The sequence below is a fragment of the Rutidosis leptorrhynchoides genome, chromosome 1, assembly GCF_046630445.1.
Source record: "Rutidosis leptorrhynchoides isolate AG116_Rl617_1_P2 chromosome 1, CSIRO_AGI_Rlap_v1, whole genome shotgun sequence".
Lineage (NCBI taxonomy): Eukaryota > Viridiplantae > Streptophyta > Magnoliopsida > Asterales > Asteraceae > Rutidosis > Rutidosis leptorrhynchoides.
Window position 1 is genome coordinate 524,716,184 of NC_092333.1, and position 13,926 is coordinate 524,730,109.

The following is a 13,926-nucleotide window of genomic DNA, read 5'->3' on the forward strand; positions in this document are numbered from 1 at the left end:
TTGGTTTACACGCAGTCGATAACCTGGTGTATTCATTAAACAAAGTATTAAAACCTTGTTACAATTCGAATCCCCAATTAGTTGGAATATTTAACTTCGGGTATAAGAATAATTTGATGAGGACACTCGCACTTTATATTTATGACTTATGGACTGTTATGGACAAAAACCAGACGGACATATTAAATAATCCAGGACAAAGGACAATTAACCCATGGGCATAAAACTAAAATCAACACGTCAAACATCATGATTACGGAAGTTTAAATAAGCATAATTCTTTTATTTCATATTTAATTTCCTTTATTTTATATTTAATTGCACTTCTAATTATCGCATTTTTTATTGTTATTATATTTAATTGCATTTTTAATTATCGTACTTTTTAATTATCGCAAGTTTATTTTATCGCACTTTTATTATTCGCAATTTCATTATCGTTATTTACTTTACGCTTTAAATTAAGTCTTTTATTTATTTAATATTTTACATTAGGTTTTAACTGCGACTAAAGTTTTAATCGACAAACCGGTCATTAAACGGTAAAAACCCCCCTTTATAATAATAATATTACTTATATATATGTTTGTATTTTTATAAAAGTAAACTAATATAGCGTTACGCTTTGTTTAAAGATTTCCCTGTGGAACGAACCGGACTTACTAAAAACTACACTACTGTACGATTAGGTACACTGCCTATAAGTGTTGTAGCAAGGTTTAAGTATATCCATTCTATAAATAAATAAATATCTTGTGTAAAATTGTATCGTATTTAATTGTTTTTCCTAGTAAAATATAAACTATTTCGTATACACCTCGCATAACATCAGTAAACTTGTTTAGTAGCGATATTACAAAATGCAGCAACACTTTTAGATTGATATTTCTATATCAATCAACTTTAAACTAAATCTTGTGGTCTAAAACTTTGGATATTATTTATAAACCTATGAATTTCACTCAACCTTTTTGGTTGACACTTTAAGCGTGTTTTGTCTCAGGTGATGATTGAGCTAGCTGCTACCTGCTACTAGATGATTGATGTATGCTTTGCTGCTTGCATGGAGTCCATCATTCATATTTATCATTTTGTTTAAGACATTTTCCATTTACTGTACTCTTATGATGTAAAACTTTGAATAATGCTTCCGCTGTTTATTTAATAAATAAAACGTCTCATTTAGAGTCGTTCTCACTTATACAACTGTGTTATGATATGATTGGTCACAATTACCCCTGGTCCATTTTGGGGGTGTGACAGATTGGTATCAGAGCAGAATTGTTGTAGAGAACCAGGATTGCATTTTATGTGTGCCTTATACAATTAGGTACCTTAGCAATGTAGGACTACAACTTTCCTTGACTATAGTGCCTTTAATTGTTGCCTTTAACTGTTAAATGCTACACTATACTTTAAAAACTTTACTTATCTTAGAATGCCGAGCCAATCTAAGAACTCTGCTCATTCTCCTAAGTACTATTCAATTCCCCACCACATTTAAATGTGACACCGTTCTCGACATTCCTATGTCATCTAATATGGTTTTGTGTATTACATATGTATTACGTGAAATATTATTCATGATTTTTGAAACTCCTATATTTGTTACTATTAATACTCAAACGTATATAACCTCCTTGTTATATCACGTACCTATATGCTTTATACCTTTATGCATCGGTTTACGAACCGGAAAATGTCATTGAGTTATCGAGAATCTCAAAGACATTATAATGTCATCACTACTCATATTCATTACTTTTAAATCTTTAATTTCTCGTTATTTTTTATTATTGAATTTTCTTGACGGATGGCGTCTACGAAACTCTATAATGGAAGGGTTTGGATTACCGATTTAAAGGATCCTATAGCTCAAGCCCCTAGACCTGAATAGGCCATTAAGAATTAAAAGTCTTTAATCAAAAGATTATTAGATTACATACTTATCATTTTATGATCTATACACGTCATACTGCTATTATTGGAGTATAGACACATCATATCTTATTATATCTTATCATATCTATCTTAATAGACTTTGTCTAACACTTTTCCTAAATTTCCTCCGTAAATTATGGAAATATTTTTGCTATATATACGTATATCAAGAAGACAAATATATCATTCAATATTCAACACTCATCTTATAACAAAAACCCTTATTCCGATCAGATAATATGGATTTCTCACTTGATTCCTCGAACTCCTCAAGCTCTAATGGCAGCGTAACCGGAATGAACCAACCAATTAGTCATCACCTTTTCTGGATGAATTGGGGGTGGGTTCGTAGTCTACTTAATCAATGGAGAAGTGAAGAAGGTGATCCTTTTCACCCACCACATTGCCCTATTGGCGAAGAACCTGAAGCACTTACCGGCGAACCCGTTCGGAACACTATTTTCACCCTCATTTCCAGGATATCCCGTCACAAATATATAATATCTAGAATTTTAGATCTTATTCATCCCCTTGTCCGAACCGCCAATCATCCCGGAAAAATAGAAGAAGACAACGAGCTTCGCGCTCGAGTAGTGGCTTTGGAAAATATGGTGCAAAACCTACGAGCACCAGCAGCAGCACCAGCAACATAACCAGCACCACCAGTACCATCAACATCACCACCAACAGCATCAGCTTCACCAACAACAACATCTGCATTCCACGCCTCAACATCACACTCAGTACCTCAAACATTAACATCATACGCCCCATAGATACCAAGGAATATTAGTAATAATGAGTTAAGATGTATTGACTCATTCTTCCTGGAGAATTATATATGTATACTTTATATATATATGGTTTGGAACAATAATAAATCTTTTCGTACTAAGCTATTACGTGTGAATCTTAACTAGTAAATACTACTCGGTTAATTCATATCACTAATATGATATGATGTACATCCTTCGTTAATGATTTAACAATCGTTAATCACTGCTTCAGCACAATAAACTCCATTTTTCATAATAAATCAAGTGTATTATTCAAATACATCTTTGATTTTACACTCCCATTTTTAATGTACTCAAAACTTTCTAGAAAACATTATTCGTGCCTTGTGAATTTCACAAGAAATCCACGAGCACCAATATCATATACCGAGATATATCAATAACAATGAACGATGAAATATTGATTCATAACTTCATTAGCGAAATATTTCGCGACAATTATGAAATCTTTAAGGTTTGGAGATTATTAATTCTCATTTCAACCGTAAATCAAATGAGTTTAATATTATATTAACTCATTAAATCCATTATTACATCTGAAAGAAAATATATATGTATGTATATTTTCATAAAGATTGTAATTAAATATTCTGTTGTACAAACTGTTGACGGTTAAAATATTTTAACGGGTAGGTAATACCCGAGAAATATTTATATCTCACATTAATATGTTACACCGTACATTCTTCAATTCTGATTCAACAGTCATTAACTATACTACTTACATCCACATATGTATCCGTTCACTAAAGAACAACCATTTTCATACAAATTCAAATACATATTCTGATTTTGGCATATCAGAATTTAAGTAAAACTTTAGCAAGTGTTATCTTCTTAAAGATCACTACATTCATGAATTATATTCATTCGTATTCTATGATGAATTATCACATCAAACCACCGAACTTACCATTCCTTACTTTTGAAAATCACAAACATTTCTTCGTCAACTGTTAGATCCATTGATGGATGCATCTTACGCTTAAACACTTCAAATTCAAAATTTTTGAAAACATCCTTTGAATCTTGACGATCACAATCAGCGTTCAATCATCTAAAAACGAAATTTCTTAAAACCATCTCAGATTGATAACCGACGATTCAAATATGGATGCATTAAATGCAAAGGAAACAGAAAATTGTAGATGGCCTAAATGGCCAGGAGTTTGATGATAAAGAATGGGGTATTGAGAACGCTCGACAGAAAATTTGGTGCTGAAAAACGGATTGAGCAAACCATGAAGGAGACCGTGGACAAATCACAAGGATTAAACCTGTAATCAAAGAATCTAGATGATTCAATTTCTGATGAAAATCACAAAAGATCTCCTTACGCATTCTAAATCCTTACAGAAGAATTTTTCTCCTTATCATTTGATCTTAGAAAATTCTAAGATATCATCGTATCTTTCGTTATAAATATCCTCCATATTTCTGAAGATACATTCATAACTACTCTTGTCCGAAATTATTTATCACTTCGCACTTTCTGTGTTACATAATAAAGGAAACTGTTTTAGTTTCTATATTTCTATAACATACAAGTTTAAATTTTGAATGATTTGAGGTAGTGTTAGGAATTGTAGCATGAGTTAGTATAATATAATGATGTCAGGCCAACGTGATTATATTACAGTAAGTCATGCTAAATTTTTAATGGAAGATGATGATTCATAGACTTTATAATCATCATTTGCCATGTTACATGACTTTTACATTCTACTTAACCTCTGAACATATCAAGAACATATATTCTTGATAGTTCTATCCTTAGTAATTCTAGTAATTTGACAAATCAAATCGTGCTATTACCTTTCCTTCTGCTTTGTATATTATGATCATTTGAAACTCCATACCTACGAATTCTAGACCATTATTCGCTTGACTTGAAGTCGGGAAGGAAAAACAAGAGCATAGAGCTCCGACATATAAGGGAAAATATAAAGCCCGATAACAACACGGAAATTACAAACCGTGTATATCAATGCGTATAGCAACATAAAGACACGGGAGAATTAAAAACACTATAACCCCAAGGTAATTGTAGAAGTAAACAGATTCCTCTGGGGGTAAATGAAAAAGAAGAATGACAGAAACGATAGTCAGAAAAATATCCAGGATAAGAACTGGATGGAGCATTTTCACAATCTTTGGAAGTATGAATCGAGAAAGAAAGTATAGAAGTGGTGAAGATAATGAAACAAAAGAAGCTAATTTATAGCAAAATTCTAGACACAACAATCAAGGCAATTTTAATTTCCTTAATTACCGGAGAATCAAATCTTATACAGATTATAAAGATTTCCTTTAAATCCCTTGAATTCCGGAAATCACCTTTAATTATGTCAAAAGTTAGGGCAAACTGATATTTCCTTATTTCAAACTTTTAAGATAACTTCATTTATACTCTTCCTATAATCGAACCGTTTTATCCATATTACCCAATGTTGATAAAACAATATTTTCAACTCATATTCATCATTCTTGTTGTAAAGAATGACAATCTCTATCAAATTTCACGACTATGATTTTCATGAGCTCCTTTCTATTTTGTCTACCCTAGCGTGGTGGCATAAACGCTCAAGGTTTAAATGAGCTCGATATTATTCATAACACATTTTATATATCCAATTTACTGAAATGACTTGTATAACATCATCATTTTGAATGATCTCTGCATTAATAATAAAATGCACTTCGTAGAAGAACTTGTAGAAATTATGGTTTGTATGATTTTAATTCTTGAAACAGAACAATATTCTATCCGTTGGAATTCACGCAAGGCCCCGAGCATACCTGGGAACGTGAAAACCAAATAAAACGTAAATATCCTCGTCTATGTACGAACAACATCGATTAATGGCAACAACTAAATTTCGGGACGAAATTTCTTTTAACGGGTAGGTACTATAACAACCCTCATATTTTCATGCCTGAATTGACTAATTTGACTATAGGGTTGTTATCCATACGTAATATATAATTAAATTTGACATTGATCAAATATTTATTTTTAGTCGACACTTTTTGTTAACTAAAGTTTACACTAATTATATAAAATAACTTTAGTTAATATTAATGCGTATTATATTTAAAACTATATGTAACATAATTATTAATTAAATGATAAGTTATTTTAATCATTATATATATTTTTAGCTTATAAAAAAATAAAAATAAAAAGAAATAAGATTTTTTTTATATAAATTAAATAATGAGCCCATGAATTTTGACTAAATATTTTCAAAAACAAAAACTTATTAAAAACATTTTTAACATGTTTTTATTATTTTGTCAAAATTGGCACATTTATTTTATTATTTTTTTTTCTTTTCACCAACCATTTTTTACCTATAAATACATGGCTCCTCATTAATTTTTTCTTGCCAAACACAAAAACTTAAGTTATTCTCTCAAAACCTTGAAGAAAATTTGAGGCACTTTCTATTTTTATTATTTTTTTTCCAATATTTTCATTTATATTTATATTTATTGTATATTCTTTGTAAAATTGAAATTAATTATGTTTATATGTTATAATTAGTATTATAAGTGTTATGATGCATAAAAATAATTTTGATAATTTATGGAATATTATTTATAATTAAATACGAATTATGTAGTGTTTAAACGTAAAAACAATGTAAAATTTGTAATAAATACTTTTAACCAAAAATAAAATATATATAATTTTTTTCTGAGTTTTTAAAACTTATATAGATCTGAAAAAAATTATAAAAATAATTACTTGGGTCTAATTGGTATTTATTATATAATAAAACTGTATTATTATGTAATTCGAAGGTAAATTAAGAATAAATATAAAATAATAAAAAATATTTTTTATATATTTTTCTACAGGTTATTAGATTGATAGAAACTTATAAAAATTATAAAAATAATTATTTGGATTTATTTAGTAATTATGTAGAATTAAAATTGTTTTGTGAATACATTAAGGGTAAAAACAAAAATAAATACAAAAATATAATAAAAACATTTTCTTAAATTTTTCTACTAATCTATATGATTAACTAAGACTATAAAAATTATGTTTGTAATTTTTAGATATTTAATTTATTATTTAGACATTTTTGAATAATGTTCGATTAATAAAACACTATTATTTTTGAAGTAATTTAGGTATTTATTTAAAGGTAATTATATTTAATATATATAAGACATACTAAGGTATAATAACTAAATATTAAATAAAACTTAGGTTATATTATCACATATATAATTATTAAGTACATTAATAATTCGTTGTGTGTATACACCTAAAGTGAAGGTTAATCAAAGATAATGTATAATTCATGTGAACTTCATCGCTACTCACGGTCGTAAGTGAATGATGTCTAGGTTGCCATTTATGGGTAAGCTTGTGGATCTCGAATGCCATGACTTAGATTCTGGTCAAGAATCCTGGGCCCCCGGTTACATCTGGTCATTCCTGACTTATTTGATAGCAACGAAGTTTGAGTAGAGTTGTACAACATCTTGCTAAAGATTAACCCGAACTTTCTAAAATTGGAAAAGTACTAAAGGTGGAAACTTTCCATAAATAGTAACCTTCCGAAAATGGAAATTCTTTAGTGAACCATTACTATCAATATAGTACTATATACTATTGTCTGTTAGGCAATGTCTGATCATACGTTCTATCTCTAGGTTGAGATCTCGGTCACGTCCTTCCGTTCAATTCTTTCGTGTGCTACTAAGGTGAACTTCATAGCCCCACTTTTTACTGTTTCATAACTGTTTTATAACTTTTGGGGTGAGACACATGCTTGCTTTATAACTGTTTTACGCTTAGACACAAGTACTAAATTGTTAACTATGCTGTCATGCTTTGATTCATGCTAAATCCCTACCGTAATATCGTTAATTGCTACGTTTAAATGCAAACTTAATTATTGTGAGTAGGCCTATTGAGAGTAACGTCTCTAACCATTCGACCGTTGGTCTTTAGTTACATAATAATGATTCCACGACACTGACAGTACAAGGTGTCATAGGGTAAACTTGTTTAGTAGCGATATTACAAAATGCAGCAACACTTTTAGATTGATATTTCTATATCAATCAACTTTAAACTAAATCTTGTGGTCTAAAACTTTGGATATTATTTATAAACCTATGAATTTCACTCAACCTTTTTGGTTGACACTTTAAGCGTGTTTTGTCTCAGGTGATGATTGAGCTAGCTGCTACTTGCTACTAGATGATTGATGTATGCTTTGCTGCTTGCATGGAGTCCATCATTCATATTTATCATTTTGTTTAAGACATTTTCCATTTACTGTACTCTTATGATGTAAAACTTTGAATAATGCTTCCGCTGTTTATTTAATAAATAAAACGTCTCATTTAGAGTCGTTCTCGCTTATACAACTGTGTTATGATATGATTGGTCACAATTACCCCTGGTCCATTTTGGGGTGACGTTCGATATCACTTCATCAGGGATCATGTTCAAAAAGGAGACGTGGAGCTACATTTTATTTCAACAGACCAACAGTTAGCAGATCTATTCACAAAGCCCTTAGATGAGAAACATTTTAACTATCTCATCTCTGAGCTGGGTATGCTTGAACTTTAAATAAAAGACAATTTTTGTTGGTGTGTTGGCTCTACAACATGTAGGGCAAACCAGTAAGCAATTTTTGTTACCTTACTGCCTACATGTAAAATACTCAGCACAACAAGGTCTTTTATATTTTGGTTACTCAAAATGTTTTTAATTGAAATAATAAATAGCTCACAAAATTAAATGATTCCTTAAAACTGAAACTCATTTACTTCCAATGATTTAAATTAAATTCATGACACATTAAATGTAACAAAGTATCTTGTATTTAATACAACACTTATTTTGTGGTTTTCAATTTTTTTTTTAAAAATTAAAACCTGCTGCATTTAATGTTGAATGAGAGGTATGAGTATTCAAGCCGTATATACGTCAAATCATCAGTCTGTGTCCCCTCGAGTGTGTCAGTCTGTCACATCTACCCACGCGCCTGCTAATAGCAGTTGTCACTTTCTCTCTCCTGTCTCTTTCACCCAATCACAACGGTTAAAAGTGTGTTTTATCTTCCATAATAACCTTTGGTTATTCAGTTTTCAAATTCACACTCCTCTCTCTAAAAATCTCCAAATCTTCATATCTTCACTTTCTACAATCATCAATGGCAGAACAACAACAACATCAATCACCACCTGCTGAGACCCAGCAACCGGAACAACAATCGCAGCAATCACAAGCACCGGTGGAACCACAACCGGAACAGCAACCACCGCCGGCTATAGAGGAACAAATTGAACAAGGGCCACTATTCAACCTGCACCCCAATCTTGTTAGGGCTGCAAACGCACCTGAACACTCCATGATTCGCCTTTCAAGAGGCAATGCTGCTCATGCCCTTTCTGTTCCCAAATCAAAAGTCAATACCGGCTATGAAGAGATGATTTCTTATATCCGTCAATCCCCTCTGGCAAGAGCCATTACCGGTGTACCTTCACGATTATATCCAGCCTGTTTGGCCAGATTCTGGTATACTGCCACCATGGCCACCACCGAACAGAACGTTCCATGTATTCATGGCATGGTGACTGACAACTTACCCTGTTCCATTACTGTTGACGCCATCCGACGAGCTCTTCAATTACCCAATGGTCCATTTATAGATTCACCTACAAGTGATGAGTTTCGAAGGGAGGTACTGGAAATCATTGGCTACTCTCAACCAGTATCTCATACACCACTCAGGAAACACATGCCACCACTATGGTATTATTTCTTTGGGTTGCTGACTCAGTGTATCAGTCACAAATCTGGTAGTTTTAATCAATGCTCAGATTATGAGTTGAAGATGGGTCACGGGCTGCTGTTCAACCGCAACATAGATTATGACAGTGAAATCTACTTGAGGTTAAGGGAAATGGTGCTTGCACCCAAACGAACACATCTAATCCCCTTTCCAAGGTTTTTGAGCCTTGTTTTTGAAAATGAGCTGGGTGAAGCTTACCAGCAGATTGCTGACAAATCATACGACCTGCCTCTAAAACAAGGGGGGATGCCAAAGGATAAGCCTACTGCTCCATATGCTGCGTTGAAACCAGCAATGCTTGAGTATCTAGCTGCTCAGGGTGGAGCTGCCCCATCAACTGCCTCTAGTGTTGCACCAGCTGAGGGGGAGGGTCTTCAACGAAAGCCAGCTGTCAAGAGGAAGAAGCCAGCTACCTCAACTAGTACAGCCACCGTCTCACATACTGGTAACGCAGTAGTCGTATTAGAATCTAGTGCTCTCTGATCATAAAGAACAGCCCTAGTCTTATATACTGACTACCCACTTCTAGTATTGGAATTCGTTGCTTAACTATTTCTTGGTAACAGGCAAATCCAAACGTGCAAGAGCTGGCTCCAAGCAAACCACAGGGGGAATTGAACCAGTCTCAACTGCTGCTCCTGCAAAGGATGTGGCTATGGAACCTGGTACGTTTCTAGACCATACAGCAGAAAATTCTAACATAATTAAAAATCTTTTATCTGCTGACTTGAAAAATGAATGTGGAGTTCAAGGTATAACCCTGGCTCCCAAGCTGACTGGTTTTAAAACTAGTGTTAAGAAGAGTAGCAACCCATACTCTTCTAGCCAGACACTTCTACATTTTTCAAATTTGAACTTAATGTTATATCCTCTGCTGCTCGTACAATCAGCAGAGCACATACCTGACCCCCAAAGTAAACTTGATCTAGCTCCTCATCGTGTTGAACCAGCTCAGGATACTGCACAGCCATTATGTTACTCGGATCATGCTAAGAGTCTCACTCCTACATCATTACCAGCCAGAACTCTTACACTATCTGGGTCAACATGTGTCGCCAATGAGTCAGCAGAGTCACAGCTGTACTTACAGATACCTTATTCTGTCTCATTCGAAGGGCTGACCAAATCACCAGTCTGTCCCTAGAGACCAACAATAGATGCAATTGTTGAGTCAAATTTATTTGGTTCTACAGTTGTTAACATAAAATGTTCTATTGTTTCAGTTCTTAGCAGGGTAGATGAACAGGCAGAGGGGGAGCAAGTTAAAGATGATATTATTCCTACTGAGCAGATAGCTGCCTCTGCTACTGGTATTGGTGCTACTGTTTCTCCTACTGGTGGTGCTGATGCTAGTACTGTTGCTTCTACAGCTGCTGGTAATACTGCTTCCATTATTGTTGCTTCCACTACTACACCTGAAGTGGAAGATGAAATCATAGTGGATCCTCCTGTTCTTAAAAAGGTAATTAACAATATTGTCAAGGATGTTCTACTTGATGAACCTGTCACTGAACCAAAGGGTGACATTACGTCTACTGCTGTTACCGATGTACAAAATGTTATCACGGAAGCTGGTACAAGTGCTACATTTCCATCTGATGTTATCATGGAAGCTGCTACAAGTGCTACTTTTCCATCAGATTCTGGTTCACAGGGTGATACTGTTCTGGAGGGTCTTAATTTTGTTAATGCTGGCTATGTTGGCTATATTCCCACAGAGCCAACGGTGGATACTGATGCTACTACTAGAGATGCTGCTTCTTCACCTACTGCACAGTTACTTACCGCTGCTACTGGTTCTATGGAACCCGTTATGGATGCTGGTACCTCTGCTATTACCACCACTGACTCTTCTCAGGCTACTGTTTCTGCTGAGAAGAAACCCTATGTGTGCCAGGTGCCAGATCCTGATGAAGTTGTCCCTAACTTCATCTATCGGGGAGCATCTATCACTCCCAGAGTTGCTCTGCTGGTGGATCAGCTAACTTTTGATCCTCAAACTGCCATAGTCTCAGCCAGCAAATTGCCTCGCGAGGAGCTGACTGAACTATTGTCTCAGCTTGATCGACCAGCTAGAGAAGAAGTTTATGAGAGGCTCGCTACTTTAGAACAGATAAACGAGCAGCCATTTTATCATTATTTTGGCATGGCTCCAGCTGCTTCCCCATGGCCTGGTACATGGAGGCCTCTCAAATTCATCAGAGATCCCTCTACTGGTAAATACGTTATGCAGAATATTCCTGATTCGCCAGTACCTTCTGATTCATCAGCTTCTTCCTCATCATCTTCTTCTTCTGATGGTGATGCTGATAAAGGTACTGGTAAGGATGAACCAGACATTCCTGATAATATGACTGGTTCTAAAGACAAACCAGTGGATCTCACAGATGATGCTGATCTTCATGCTGACAAGGATACTAGTGGTTCTAGACCTTCAGGTGAAGGTAAAAATGATGGTGATCATGGTGACGAGTCAGATCCTGACCTTCCACCTCCACCACCCCACGGAAGTACTCCCGTGTCAGCTGCTTCTGACCAGCCCTTAACCAGCTATCTTAAATTTAATGCTGATGAGGTGGCTGATATTTCCACCTTCGCTGTGCTTAGGACACTCAGAGAAGTTACACCAGATCTACAAAACACCATTCGCACTGCTATTGATGATAGTGTAACCCAAGCCATCCGGAACGCTGGGCAAGTCACCTCTTCGAATATTGAGGCCCAGCTAGGACAAATACGTGCTTTTGCTGATCTGGCTGTATCAGCCATTGTCAAGCAAATGGAGGGGGAGAAGGAATTAAAGCAGCGGATCCTTTCTCACAATGAGTACATGGAGGACATTGCTAGCCTTAAAGCTGATTTGGAGGCTGCCAATCGCAGAATCCTGTTTCTTAATGAAGAAAATGCTGTTCTACATGAGAGATTGGAATCGCAGGAACAACAAATGGCTAACATGATTCCTGTCTCTACCTATGTTCAAATGGTGGAGAATATTCAACGCCTGGCTACTCTACAGGGTGATGTTAGGGCTATGGTTGAACAGATGGCCATGGGTGTTACAAGGAATGAAGTTAGATCCTCCAACTTTCTCCTTAGACAATTTGGTGTGGATCCTGGTGCCCATCTTACTCCTGAAGTTGCTGATTGGAACAATTTTGCTTTCTCTGTTCCCAACTCAGATAGTGACCTTGATGCACAGGTCTCCCCTGTTCCCTCTCCTGCCCCTGCTGATGACAAAAAGGGGGAGAAGAAGAAATCTAAAAGGAAATCTAAAAAGAGAAAACAATCAGAGGGGGAGCATGAGCATGAAAAGGCTCCTAAACAACCAAGGAGGGATGGTGATGGTGATGGTCAAGACTCTGGCACTAAGCCCAGCAACGCTCATACTGAAACTGGTGTACAGGCAGCTGGTGGATCTCAACCCAGTGAGTCTGTCACATCAGTGGATGATATTGGTTCTGGCAGTAAGCCCAGTGATGTTTCTGATATGGCTGTTGCTAAAGCTCTTCTTGTCTCTCAGTCTATTGAAAGGAAAATGAAAAGAAAACTTGAGAGATATCAGAAGAGACAGCAAGACTTAAATGATGCCTTCAACGTCAAATGGGATGCATATGTTGCTCTTAAACGCCACAGAATTGATCATAGGAGATGGCTGACCCAACAAAAGAAGTACATTGATGATGACCTGACTGGCATTGATCTATACAAAAAGGAAGCACGAAAAAGAAATGCCAAGTTCATGATCAAATACGACAAAAAGAGGGCAAAGTTGTATGCTGAGCGTGCAGACAGAATTAAACGAATGATTCTAGAAGAAATGAAAGATTATCTTGCATCTACTGGGTCAGGGGGAGGAGTTAGAGCTGATATTTTTATGAAATGGTTAGATGTTGTGTTAGAAACCAGCTCATCTCCTCGACCAACATCCACTGCTCAGCCAGCTACACAACAACAACCAGCAGAAACAATCAATCTTGATGATGATGATACTCAGGGGGAGCATCTTGCTATTGTTCCCTATCTGTCTCCACAAGAACCAGTATCAACACAAGAACCATCAGCTGAACCCAAGCCTATTGACAAACAAAGGGTGAAATCCACTCCAAGGGATAACCAGCCCCTCAGGAAAGGACCTCTATTTGAGGCAGCTGATGAAGATACTGTGACAGATGTGCCAGCTGATACTAATCAATCAGCTGGTGCTGAAGACTCATCAAGGAGTGCTGAGAAAGAAGACCCAGCCGGAAGTGTGCTGCTGGGTGACACAAGTGTTGAAGACCCAGCCAAGGTGGTTGTGCTGGGTGCTAAACCAGATGATGATACGGTTGATCCTGCTGACTTTACTGTCTGGGGTA